This window comes from Eubalaena glacialis, chromosome 11 (assembly GCF_028564815.1).
Source record: "Eubalaena glacialis isolate mEubGla1 chromosome 11, mEubGla1.1.hap2.+ XY, whole genome shotgun sequence".
Classification (NCBI taxonomy): domain Eukaryota; kingdom Metazoa; phylum Chordata; class Mammalia; order Artiodactyla; family Balaenidae; genus Eubalaena; species Eubalaena glacialis.
The window spans coordinates 48,229,240-48,244,435 of NC_083726.1; positions in this window are offsets into that span (position 1 = coordinate 48,229,240).

The window sequence follows — 15,196 nt, forward strand, 5'->3', positions numbered from 1 at the left end:
CATTTTGTTTTAATCTCATAATGATGACAACAGTGACACTGTATCAAACACATGACCAAAATATTCTTATCTTCAACCCATCACCTATACATTTCATGCAATATTTGATGCTTAAAAATACCACAATGACAATGAAAGTAAAATAAGAAAATCTGGACAGTTCCTTAGAGTTTGTCATATAAGGATTTCTCCTATAATGAGTTTCCAAAGCTTTGCATTATTTTCATGGCATTTTTCCTGAACTCTTTGTAAATTTTCTATATCCTTTTTGAGTTGTTTTTCAGATATGAACATAAAAGTATGTTTTTAATATAACCAGTTTTGAGAATAGTAGAATAAATGCTTCCTCATCTTAATATGATGTTCTATTCTGACTTGGTATCCATTTCTCATTCGTTATTCAAATGTGACTGATTCTCAATTTTGTGCCCCACATTGTGTCTTATTATTTAGTTCTCAAGAAAGCTACACGATGTAAGTATAATAATATAACTTCCCACATATTCTTGTATGCCACATGTATGTGGCAGATCCCCAGTTTAAACTTGTGAGCCATATCTTGCCCTTCAAGTATCCAGTTCTTGTATAGAATTGCTCTCATTTTATTTCTCATCACCTTTGGAATTGATAACAGCAATATTAAAGCCACTCAGTATTCTCAACCGAACATTAAAGATGTTATTACTCTCTAGTGCTTTCATGGGTCACTATCACCTAAAAAATAGGTAGCCTGAAAGTAAAAGCCAAATTAATGAGGCAACCAGTGAGAAGGATATGAGATCCTTGGAAACCATAGAGTGGCTGCCACAAACCAATCAGCACAAGAAAACCTCAACAACAGCAGTTAGAGGTAAAATAGGAGGTCAATATTGGCCTGATAATAATTAACAACTACGACTTAATTTGGCATCTACTAAATTGCAAGCACCATAGTTACATAATTTTACTCAATCTGCATAACATGAGATAGGTAGTATTTGCACTTTACAGATGGAGAAATGGAAGCTTTAAGAGGCTTTAAGAGAGGCCTTAGATTACACAGATTGTTTCTAACTTCAGAGCCTGTTCTCTTTTTTTGTTAGTCTATGTAATTTTTTTAATATTGTGTATAATGTTTTTATATATACGTTTTCATGGAGTGAGGGTTCATAGATTTCATAAGATTCTCTAAGGGGTCCCTAGTAAAAAATAAGTCTAAGAACCACTAAAACTCATTGTGAGTTCAGTGCCATTATTGTGAGGAAGAAAGTAATGCTGAGATAGTTTGGCTGAGTCATTCAAATGAATAAATGTGGAGAAGCTAGGTAGATTATTAAAATTCTGGCTCAGCTAACATTTTCTATTTTGCATCAGCCATACGGATTATACAGTACTATTTCTCAATCTTGAATATATAGGAACACCTTGTAAGAATTGTGTATACCCAATGTAACATTATTTTTATTATACAGGAGAAAACTTGGTTTAAGCCTATGCTGATAGCTCTTTTTAACTACTAATCTGGAAAAAATCGAAATTAAACTGAAATATTTTCAATTAATTACATTAATTTTAATGTAACGAAGAATATTGTTTTGCTGAGCCTAAATCATCACTGGAAATCAATACAGCACAGATTTGTTTTATTTCCGGATACCTATATTGCTATATGGTAACTCAATTTTCCCGCCAGTTTTCTCTATTATAATTTTTTTAAAGCCTTTGTTCCAGAAGCAAGCAATCACAACTTTTGGCCTTTACCTGGCATGTATGCATCCTTTATTTGTTTGTTTCTCTTCTTTACTGTAGCTCTGGTCAATTTAAGTTTTATAGCTTGGCTCCAATTTATAAAAACAAACAAGAACGTGGCATTCAAATCAGGCAAAAGTATTTTATATAGTGGTCTTCCCTGTGATTCAAAGTATAGTTTTTAATTTTTAAATTATTTTTGAAATGAAATTTCAAAACTAAAGATTTTTGATGAGAAATCAGTGATATTCAAGAAAATGTTAGTGAATCACCAGGGATTTGAGAAGCAAAGGTTAAGAGCTTAGGATTTCAGAATAGCTCAGACCTGGAGTTATATCCAACTAAAACACAGGCAAGCTGAGTGCCCTTAGGCAAGATGCTTAACCTCCCCAAGCCTCAGTTTTGTTACCTGAAAATTGTATGCAGAAATATTATCATGCCTTCCAGAGTTAAAATTTTTGTGAGATGATCTATGTAAATGCTTAGCATGATATATAGAATGACCCAAACACTCAAAAAATAGTAGTTGCTATGATGATAATGATAATATTTTTATGTGAAATACCATATATAATCTAAGAATTTTAAATAAAGAGAGAAACATAATTATTAAGGGAACATCTGAAAGGGAAAATGCAAGAAAATGATAGACTGTAAAAATGGCCACTTACATTTGCAGCAACATGGATGCAACTAGAGATTCTAATACTAAAAGTCAGAAAGAGAAAGACAAATACCATATGATATCACTTATATGTGGAATCTAAAATATGGCACAGGGACGTCCCTGGTGGTCCAGTGGTTAAAAATCTGCTCCCACTGCAGGTGGCACGGGTTCGTTCCCTGGTCAGGGAACTAAGATCCCACATGCCGAGCGGTGCTGCCAAATAAAAAATAAATAATAATAAGGTACAAATGACCCTATCTACAAAACAGAAATAGCCTCACAGACACAGAGATCAGGCTTGTGGTTGCCTGGGGGGTCAGGGAGGGGGCAGACTGGGAGTTTGGGGTTGGTGGATGCAAACTATTACATGTAGAATGGATAAACAACAAGGTCCTACTGTATTGCACAGGGAACTATATCCAATCTCCTGGGATAAACCATAATGGAAAAGACTTTTAAAAAATGTCTCTGTGTATAACTGAGAGCAGAGCAGAGTGTATAGCAGAGATCGGCACAGCCTTGTAAATTATACTTCAGTTAAAAAAATTTTTTTTAAAGACCACTTAAAAAAAAACACAAACGTAAATGTGCTAGCTGACTGACAAATATTTTCTGTTAAGAAATAACAATAAATCAGGTAAAGTAAGAAAGTGAAACATTCTTAAATGATTACATTTCATAGGCATCAACTAGTTATGTTTTATTTTGTTCTTGTGAGAATATTTTTTAATAGTGGGTTTTTAAAAGTAAATCGTTAGCTAATCTTTTTCAGTTCTTGTGATATTGGATATATATTCCTTCCACAGTTACAGAATTTTAAAAGAACCATCGCTTTTAAAAGATATTGTTTACAAGAAGATAATTACTAAATATTTATAATAATTCTCAAATAACTTTACATTTTTACTGTGGTGTCCAATTCTAAATGAAGTAGTTAGTTAGATTATGACCTTTAGTCATAATCAATTAAGGTGTTTTAAAAACACTACCTAAAATAGAGGTAACCACAGTATTTCATAAAACACTTGTATTTTGATATGAGTAAAGTTAGTTCCTGTTGGCTTCTAGATTTTAAAAGTTGCTACATCTGCTATACCTTTGACTGGTAAAGGTGGTCCTGAAGGAATATTATCCTCAAAACCTTCTCTTATCCTTTTAATGAAGCAGCCTACAATTAGGAAATAACTCTTCATAAGCATAACCTATGTAAGTGGGCACAGAACAGTTAAATGGCAAAACCCAGAAAAACAGCCAATTGATCACTTACAAACTCAGCAGCTGCCCCCGAGGAGATGTTTAATAGTGTAGCACAAAAAGAAATCATAAAACATACCACTTCTAATAGTAAGGAAGACCTTTTCTGGTAGCCTTATCCCAAAAGCTAGTTTTTCCTGCTAAAAGCCAAGGAATCTTATTTTTAAAAAACAGACAAAACAAAAACCTCTTAACTATAGTAGCAGAGGGAAGAGAAGGCCTCTATTTTGAATGAACCAACACCACACATATTATTATACTTTAAGCTGAAGAACTTGCATGTATCTATGTCATTCCTTATGGGAACAAAAATTACAAAAAGGAGAAAGAAGGGAGGGAGGGAGGATCCAAACGAGGTTTCTCAGACTAGTCCTGTGAGATATTGGTAAATATTCTGTGAAAAAAAGGATTCCATTGTAAAGTAAGCGTAGGAGTTAAACCAAGTAAAGGAAGTTTCATTATTGCAATGTTTGTTGGGATTTTTAATATGCAAATATATGTGTTCCTAAGTGCCTTAGTTTTTTTTTATTGAAGACTTCAGTTAACACCTCACAAAACCATGAATCATCTAACTACATTTAAGAAAATACTGTACCTGAAAGGCTGAATTTTGAATTCCTGTAAACAGAGATTGAGGATTCTCTACTATCAACTTTGTTATAAGGAATTGGCATGGGATTTGAATGGGCTGTCATAGATGTTTCGAACAGGATCAAATAAGAGATATTTCTTTTATCCACCTAAGAGTAAGGTTTACTAGTACCTTAAGCAAGGACTGGCAACATTTAACATCACAACAATACTATGGTTATAGCTGAATATTTTTATAGACACATTTATAGCATATTGAATGGGAGTTTTCCCATTGCCCTATAATTGTGATTATGCCCCAAAAATGAAAATGAAATGCATGAATTCTCCACACTGTAAATTAAAATAACTTTAATCTCATAGTATTAAATGAGTAGTGTCACAACCAGCCCTATCACCACCACCACCATCACTCCTGTCCCCTCTTAGTCAAAAAAATGAGACATGGAGAGGAGGCATGTTAGAGAAAGCAGTCTTCATAGACAAGCTATTTCAAATATGCAATTGGGGTGTAGAGTGCTCAAAGAGACTCATTTCTAAAGATGGGATTTATGAAGAAGGGAGACATTTCTCTGTTGGATGTTTGCTTGGCCACGGAACTTGCTTATCTCCTGAAGCTGAGCAGGGGAAAGAGAATTTGAACGATGATAGACTGAGAGAGGCCAGGACCACAGGGAAATAGCCGTCATGCCCATCATTTAATGTGGCAAGAATAATGGAGTTCCCGTGGGTGGTGTGAATACCAGGGAAGGTAAGTGGGCTTGAGCCATTTTGTCCTATGAGGGTTGACAACAAAAAGAGGGAAGTGTTGCAGGGAGAGGAATGAAAGAGGTTCAGTAAGCTGGAGCCAGATAACCACCATCAGGAAAGTAGATAGTGGTAAACCTCTGCAGGCTCCCTCAAAGAAGCCTCACTGAAGATCCAGCTTTTGGACACTGTCACATAAAGGTATCAGTATCCAGTCAATGAAGATTGCATCCTCACCCAGTCAAATAAGGAAACATTTGCCCTTTTCTCTTTCGAGTAAGGAGGCGTTTACCATTTTTTCTCTCCCTTCCCTCTGCCACAAGCCATGGGCACTGAGCCTGGAAGTGGGAGGAAAAGTTGTCTGAGAGCCAAATTTTGCCCCACCTCCAAGTGCTAGAGCGTTACCTGTACTGGGGATGGGTAGGTGGGAGGAGCAGGGGAAAAGAGTTTTGAACTAAGCTAGAGATTGAAGCTTCCAAGTTGACTGATTTGTTTTTCTTTTTTTAAAGACTGATTCTTTAATCTTAGATTGTTACTGTTCTAATAAAGTGACTGTAAATCATAGAGTATATGTAAGAAATCATTAAAGGAGCCACCGTTCTGAAAATTAGGAAGTTCTACCTGATGTTATTGGGGATAGTTATTGAAAAAACATAAGGATGTTTCTTGTCTCTGAACAGTTTGAAACATTTTAGTAAAGAAGACAGAAATACTTTAAGACATATATGCTTAAATTATCTAGTTCATTGATTATTTTTTCTTTTTTTTAATTTTGGCCGGGCCGCATGGCTTATGGGATCTCAGTTCCCTGACCAGGGATTGACCAGGGCCACGGCAGTGAAAGCACTGAATCCTAACCACTAGACTACCAGGGAACTCCCTCTCTAGTTCATTTAAAAGTGTGGTTTCATAATTCATCAATTTCTTTTGTGAACTTTATACAGTTCTGAAATTTAAAACATCCTTGCAATTATTTTAGAGGTATATCTGTAACTGACAGTTGTGAAGATTTTGGGGCCCAGACAAAGTAAGCAACACCCTTTACAGAATAGTATTTTTACAAGTCCTTCTTTTTACATTTGCCACCCATCACAATGACAAGCAGCGCTGTCATTCAATCCTGGTATTGTCACCCAGTCCAGATTTTAAACATAAAAGCAGAATTTAAGAGCAAAGGAGTATGAACTACCTCTACTTTCACATTTGTCTTGCTTAAGTATTTAGATCAAACAAATTTCACAGAATTTTAGATGTCTTTACTTCTAATTCAATAAAATTATAGTTTCACCCAGAAAAGAGCAGAGAGTAAATCTAAAACTTTTATCTAATATGATTTAAGCTTTAATCTTCCAGGTCAATATTAAATTTCATTGCTATTTGGTGGAATAATATCTAGCATATATCTACTCAAACCTTTTAACCATCTTACTTGATGTGGTATAAAGCATGAAGAACAATTGCTGTTTGTTTGTTTATTAGTGAGGGAATAATACAAGTGATTGCTGGACAGCATTAGATCTGGAGATAAACAATTGGATCATTCTCATATGAAGAACAATATGAATGCATGCAAATTCCAAGTGCCTTCAATGCTGACAAGTATTTACTATGTGCTAGGCAGTGATCCAAACAGCAGGGAAATATAGAGCAGTAAGAAGGCAGATAAGGTCCCTGTTTTCCTGGAGGAGATAGACAATAAACAAATAAATATTCAACATAATATTATGCAATGATAAGAATTATGAAGGAAATGAAGCAAGATAAGGGCTAGAGAATGACAAGGGGATGGGATGCTCTTTTAGATAAGGTGGTCAGTTGACGACTTCTCTAAGGAGGATAACATTAGAGCAAGATATCTGCAGGAAATGAAGTTGCATCAAGTTTATGTGATAGACATGTGATTTAGATGTCAGGCTATGAATTTAATATCCCTTAGAGACAGATTTTTTATTATTATTGTCAACAACCCCATCCAAGAAACACAGTTAACTTGTCTTTACAAAAAGTAGCATAGGGACTTCCCTGGCAGTCCAGTGGTTAAGACTCCACGGTTTCCTAAGATCCCACATGCCACTCGGCAGGGCCAAAACAAACAAAAAATACAAAAAGTGGCATGTTGCCATGTACACTTATATTTTCATAGAAACTGGTTTTTGTTGTTTGTTGTTGTTGCTTCTGGTCTCATTCATTTCATTTCACTTTAATTCAGCAGATCTTTATTGCATGATTACTATGTTTCAGGCTTCATTCTAGGCTCTTAGCATATGCCAGTGAATAAAACACATAAAGATCCCTGACTATGTGGAGATTATATTCTAGCAGGAAGAGACAGACAATAAATAATAAACATAACAAATAAATTATATACTGTGATAGAAGGTGATTTGTGATATAGAAGAAAAAGTAAACCAGAGACAGGGAGATTATAAGTACTGGGAGGATAGGTTTCATTAATAAATTGGCTAGTCAGAGTGGGTCTCAATGAGTTAAGACCAGAGCAAACATCTGAAGAGATGAGGGAGTTAGCTAAGTGCCTATCTGAGGGAACAGCTCTCATTGACACACACATACATACATACATAGCATACACACGTGACACATACATATGCTTTTGCCTTCAAGGAAGTTACTGTCTTCAAGACTTATTTTTTTAGCTTATAAAAATAGAATAGCTCTATTTAACTACTTAAAGGTGTGAATGTTATCTTTTACTTACTTAAAAGATAGCCACTATTACAGATAGATACATGGGGTTTTTGGTCATCAGATAATGAGTCACTACCATTTTAAAAAGCACTGAAAAATAGCATGATTAAAAATGTATATATTTTTGGACTTCCTTGGCAGTCCAGTGGTTAAGACTCCGTGCTTCCAATGCAGGGGGCGAGGGTTCGATCCCTGTTCAGGGAACTAAGAGCCCACATGCCGCGTGGCACAGCCAAAAAAAGAAAAACAGAAAAGTATATATTTTTATGAACTGGCATGTGTAGGTCACACAGCAAATATACTATATCATTTTTATTTTGTTAATTGAAGTATAGTTGCTATACAATATTTGTTTTAGGTATACAAATGGTGATTCAACATTTAAATACATTACAAAATGATCAATAAGTCTGGTAATCATCTGTTTTCATACAAAGTTATTACAGTACTATTGACCATATTTCTTATACTATATAGTATATCCCTGTGACTTATTTATTTTATGACTGGAAATTTATACCTCTTAATCCCCTTCACCTATTTTGCCCAAGCTCCCACCGCCCCCCCACCTCTGGCAACTACCTGTTTGTTCTCTGTATATGTCAGTCTATTTTCATTTTTTTGTTCGTTTTGTTTTTTAGATTCCACATATAACTGAGATGATATAGTATTTGTCTTTCTCTGTCTGACTTATTTCACTTAGGTTAATACCCTCTAGATCCATCCATGCTGTCACTAATGGCAAGACTTCATTCTTTTTTGTGGCTAAGTAATATTCCATTGTGTGGAAAATGGAATATTACATTTTACATGTAATATTCCATACATGTATACATATACATTTATATACGTATACATGTATATATTACATGTATATATACATGCCAAATATATATATGTATATGTGCACATATATATATGCACTCCACATTCTTTATCCATTTATCTATCTATGGACACTAAGATTGTTTCTGTATCTTGGCTATTGTAAATAATGCTGCAATGAACATGAGTGCAAATATCTTTTCAAATTAGTGTTTTTGTTTTCTTAGGGTAAATACCCAGAAGTGGAATTGCTGGATGGTATGGTAGTTCTGTTTTTAATTTTTTTAAGAACTTCCATACTGTTTTTAATAGTGGCAACACTACTATATCCTTTCTCTCTTGTTCGAGGGTAATGGTGTTCTCAAAGTTATATTAGAAATACAAAAAATTTAAAATAAATTGGAAAACATGATAGATTACTTACTTCATGCTGTAAATTGAGTGCAGGACTAACAAGCAAAATGATTTGTCAGTATGAGTAGCTAGAAAAATGGACTTTTATGAGTTATTTCAATGAAAATAGAATAATTTAGATTGTTTTATTTTTGCTTCATTCTGTGTTTTCCATTTATTGCTAACTTTATTATAAATTTGTTTAAAGTTAACCCTAAATTTACATGTAGTATCTGTTAGTCTGCAGAGTTAAATAAAATCTTACAATTTTTATGTTTTTAAGACATAACTTTTTAAAAAAGTAACTAGACAATTACAACTCTTTTCCATTTTAAAATTGCTTTCTGTTTTAATTTTGTAAGGACAAAATTACATTTCACCTCCTTGGTTTGTACCTTTGAATCAGTATTGAATAACAGGCAACTTTTTGTTTTTATTATTTTTATTTTTTATTTTTGGCTGAACTGTGCAGCTTGTGGGATCTTAGTTCCCCGACCAAGGATGGAACCCGCACCCTCGGCAGTGAAAGTGCAGAGTCCTAACCACTGGACCACCAGGGAATTCCCAACAGGCAACTTTTTATAACCTTAGATACAGTATCTTATTGAAAAGGTCACAAATGCTTTATAAACTTAAACATTTTATATATTTCTTTTACTAATATGAAATAATATGTTTGATTTGCTAAAATTTTTTTTAACCTTTTTTTTCGTAAAATTCTTCCCTTCCAGTCCCGTCTACAGTGTTCCTCTCACTCTTCAGAACTGATTTTTCTGTACCACTTATTTAACACCAAATACAAGCTGTCTTGTGTCTGTTTTAGCTTCCAGAAATAGACTATACATTTTCCAAGGACAAAGATCCAGTTCTTATCAGTTAGCATAATGATTTTTCAAAAAGTAACTGTTTCACTAACATTTTTTGTTCAGTAGATACAAGTATAACTTATATAACTCAAAGTTATACTATACTATTGTGATATCATGGTTTCTAATCAGAAATATAATTTGGTTTCAATCTGCATTCCTGGCACAGAGTTTTTAAAACCCTTGGACTTAACTGAGTGGTAAGAGAGAGAAAAAGATGTAATTTGTAACAAGCTCCAGTCAACCATACCTGAGTTTATATTAATTACATGACTTTTGGAAAGCCGCTGAGGGTGGAGGCTGGTTGCCAAGAGAACCAACCACATTATTAGAGGACTGAAGTTTTCAGCCCCACCACCCAGCCTCCAGGGAGGGGAGAGGGGCTGGAGGTTGAATCAATCACCAATCAATCACACCTACTATAATAAAAGCTCCATAAAATTCAAAAGACGGGATTTGAAGAGCTTTCTGGTTGGTAAACATGTGCTGGGAGGCTGGTACACCTGGAGGGGCATGGAAGCTCCATGCTTCTTCCCCCATACCTTGCCCTATGTATCTCTTCTATCGCGCTGTTCCTGAGTCATGTATTCTTCTATGACAAACCAGTAATCTATTAAGTAAACTGTTTTCCTGAGTGCTGTGAGCCATTCTAGCATATTAATTGAACCTGAGGAAGGGCTTGTGGGGACCTCTAATTTATAGCCAGTTGGTAACAACCTGGGCTTCTTATTGGCATCTGAAGTAGGGCAGTCTTATGGGACTGAGGCCTTAACCTGTGGGATCTGATGTTGTGTCCAGGTAGATAGTATCAGAATTGAATTGAATTGTAGGACACCCAGCTTGTGTTTGCAGAGAATTGGAGAATTGCTTGGTGTGGGAAAAAACCCACACATTTGGTGAGTAGAATTGTCAGAAATGAACTGTGAGTGAAAATATATGACATACTGTAGTATACAGTTATACTCAAATTGGAATCTCTTTGAGTTCGAAAGTATTTATGTAGTATGCCTCCCTGAGTTAGGAAAGGAGTCAGGCTTTCCACCATTCCTCCTTTCTCTGTGGCAGTTAGAATTCTATTATCAAAAAAATTGTGTAGCCAAACTGGCAGTCACCAGCTTTTAGATATAAAAAGTTGGTCATGAGCAGTATTAGGTAGAAATAAAGTTTAGCCCCCAAATGTTTTTGTTTTATAGTGACACCACAGTGTTTTTCTTTTATATCAACACAGTGTGAAGATTTAAAAGATAAGCAAATGGGAGGGCAGAGTTCCATTATTTTCCCCTTCTAATCTGCACAAATGTTAAATATAGCAGTGGAAACATTCAGGCCATTAAAATATGAGCATTGTATTTTAAAACCAGCCATGAGAATCCTGCCGTCTGATAGACTTAATCTTTGAATAACTAAGGTGACATGTTCCCTGGTTCTACCCAACTATACATGTCCTCAGCTACTGATGCTAAACTAGATCATGTGTCAGAATCAGTTTTGTCTGAGATGTCCTTAGGAAAACAAGTTAATCTTTGACACCTAGCTCTTACTCACTTTAGATCCTTATCCCTAATGAGTACTTTTTCCCCCCACAGGAGTGCTCCAATTCCAGAGTAGATTGAGAATAGGGGAAGACAGGCTCCAATCTTAGAAAAATTGGGTACTGCACAAGTTGTCAAGGCCTAGGAGCCCAACTACTTTTACTAGAAAGTTGGAGGGAACCCAACTACTTTTACTGGAAAGTTGGAGAAGGATTAGCCAATTAACCTGATGCAGAGTAAAATGAGCTATGGACATTATGCGCCCTAAGTTTTTCCTGACAAAGGACAACATTGACCTGTTAGCTTTGGGCAAAGCTGAAGCTTCATGTGAACTTTTAAGTTCACATCTGTAGGTAGTGGAAAGATTGAGCAGTCCACACTGACTTCGTTTCCCAGAATTTTTTGCTGCCATATTTCTCCTCACCCTACCTTCCCTCTACCTATATACATTCTCCATGGAAATCTACTTGATCTATGTATGATCTTCTCAGTCAAAGGATCTTTGCTTTTAAAAGGGTATCAAGTAGTTAATCTGATAATACAACCTAGCACAAAACCCTATGCTCCTGCACAGAATGCATGCCCATGAAGCTGACCCTCTACATCAGTGCAAGATATATAGTGAAAATCCTAGAAGTCTGCTGCAACTAACACAACTTCTAATCCTGTCTTCTGTAAGAGCTCTACCTGTGCTTAGGGTTTCCCTGGTGGCGCGGTGGTTAAGAATCCGCCTGCCAATGCAGGGGACACGGGTTCTCAATCCCTGGTCCAGGAAGATCCCACATGCCGCGGAGCAACTAAGCCCGTGCGCCACAACTACTGAGCCTGCGCTCTAGATCCTGCGAGCCTGGCTACTGAAGCCCATGCACCTAGAGCCCATGCTCTGCAACAAGAGAAGCCACCGCAATGAGAAGCCCACGCACTGCAACAAAGAGTAGCTCCCACTTGCTGCAACTAGAGAAAGCCCGTGCGCAGCAACGAAGACCCAATGCAGCCAAAATTAAATAAATAAAATAAATAAATTTATTAAAAAAAAAAGAGTACCTGTGCTTATTAAGGTTTTATTTGGAAAATTATTTGATACCATAATTGTAAAGAGTTGTCATTAGCATATTTTCTCAGTCCAAATTAAAATGTTTAGTAATGTTAAAAATTCAGAAATCAGTATTGGTTAAACCATAATTTTTGTTATTTTTCTAAACAGATATAAATTCTGATTTTCTAAGGAGAAAAAAAGTTATTTTTCAGTTCTCATAAAAGGATAAAATTTTAATAAGAAGTCTTAGGTCTTATTTTCTGTAAGTTAATGACATTAGCTTGAATTATAGTTTCAATAGAACATTCTTTTGGCCTCATTAATAAAAAGTTATGTTTTAGTGAAGGAACCCTAGTATTATGCCAAATAACTGCTTCATTAGCTTGATCATCAATAATCACTAGACAAATAGGGGGAAAAAATTCACATTTATCAGACAAGCATATGACTTTAGAACTTAAAAAGTACAGCAGTTAAATTGCAATGTGCTTAATCAAGCTTGCTTAGTTTACATATTCTTATAATGTGGAAAGTGGAATTTGACCAAGAACCTTTCAATTGTTGACTTGACAAAATGCACAACGTGAGGGTTGCAAGTTAGTTTTATTTGGGACAAAGTGAGGACTGCAGCCCGAGGAGGCGAGGAGAGGAGCCAGGATATATAGTTTTGCAACAAAGGGCAGGTAGTCCGGAACGTCAGAAGATTATTGCTAATTTTAAAAAACCAGATATCTCAATTTAAGGAATTTAGCGCTTTTCTATGTATGGGAAGATGCAAGAGTCTGGGCTCACTGAAATCATTCCTTTGATATGCACCTCAGCTATCTGGGGCCAGTATCCTGTATCTTCACATCCTGAGTTTCCTCAGGGCTCACTGCAGGGAGTGGCTGCAGTCTGATGGCTGCTAGATGGCAGGTATTCTTTTCAGCCCTGAGTTTCCTCAGGGCTCCCAGGCTTAACAGGGCTGCAATCCTTGATGACTGACATCCTTTGTTTATTGATATGGCAGGAAATTCCATTTATAAATATTCCATTCCATTTATAAATATTCCATCTGTCACAACCTATTCTGTTACAACAGATTTAATACCCTTTCTCTCCTTAAAAACTTTACAACAGTGTAGAAAGTCTAACTTTATTTTTTAAATTTCTGGCTGAGATTTTTAGAATGGCTACCTGATTAGTGGATGAAGTTGATGAACAGGCATTATTAATTCTCACTCTACAGTTCTTTGTAAAACAAATTAATGGCTATATAAATACAGAACTTAAGTTTCAACCCCCCTAAATTACTCTCTTAAATTTTACAACTTATTCTTGGCCTTGAGAAATTGGATCACTGAGTGAATTTGTTACTGAGTCTGAGCTCGCTCGCTCACCGCACGACAGGTCAGTAAATCGGGAGATGAGGTGCTGAGGCAAGGAATACGGCTTTACTTGGAAAGCCAGCAGACAGAGAAGATGGCGGACTAGAGTCCCCAAAACAACCATCTTACGGGGGTCTGGATGCCAGTTTCTTTTATAGAATCACAGAGGGAAATAAAGTAAAAAGGCAGAATAGAGAGGGAGAGGCGGGGAGGAAGTAAAGTAAACAGGGCCTCAGTCTTGCAAAACATCTCCTGGAATGGCCAGCCTCGGGGAGGGGATGCGTTAATTCTTTCTTGCAGCCATTCACAGGTGGGTAGGGTTCCCTGAGGCAAGTGATTATGTATGATTGTAATAACAAAAGCAACGAAAAGCAAAGGCTAAAGTCAAAGAAACAGATCCAACGTGGAGTCAAAATTGGCTCTTCCCTGTTAACAAAATCTCTTCTCACACTACCCTCTCTCTAGCAATCTTCTGTGTGCCAGATGGAGATAACACAGTTAGCAAAGCAGACCAAAATCCTTGCCTCATGAAACTTAAACAGTAGAGAGAATGAAGCAGGCAATAGACAAAAATATATAAGTAAAATTTTGGTATGTTAGGTGTGGTTAAGTACAAGGGAAAAAGAGAAAGCAGAGAAGAAATATAGGAAGTCCAGAGTAGGATTGGGGATAGAGGAGGATTGTAATGCTAAACAGGATGAAAGGAAGTCCTCTCAGAAAAGGTGACTAAAGAGAAACCTGGGGAAAGAGAAAGAGTATGAGCCATTGAATACCAGGGGAAGAGCATTGCAGGCAAGAGGGAACTGCAAGTGCAAAGTCCTGGTGTGTTCAAGGTTCAGCAAGAAAATTAGAAGACTAGAAAGGAGTGAGCAGGTGGGAGTACAATAGGAGACAAGGTAAGAGAAAGAATGAAGTGAGGGTGGAGAGAGTCCTGGGGAGAAGGGTACAGGTTTCAATCACGTAGGTCATTGTAAGCTATTTTGGTAACTTTTACTCTAAGTGAGCTAACAATCCATTGGAGGATTTGGAGCAGAGGGGTGACGTGATCTCTTTTATTGAGATCTGGGAGAAGTGGGGCAAGAAGCAGAAGCAGGAAGGCCAGATACGATGCAATAGCAATAGTTCAGGTAAAAGAAGATGATGACTTGGACAAGAGCAGTAGCAGAGGAGGTGATAAATGGTCAGATTCTGAATATAGAATAAAGAGCTCCTGAATATATTTAGCTTGTCATTGATTGAAGTATTTTTTTAATAATCATTTGTGTTATACATTTCCATGGTAAAATACTATGATCGTTTCTCATTTCTTTATTCTCCTACCACATAATGTTATTGGCTGCATAGTACAGTTTGGATATAGCATAATTTAGCCATTGTATGGTTAGAACAATTTATTTAACAGTCCTCTGTTGGTAACTGTCTAAGCACTTTCCAGTTTTCCTCTATCATAAATACCACTAAAATGAACATCTTCATTGTTCTAT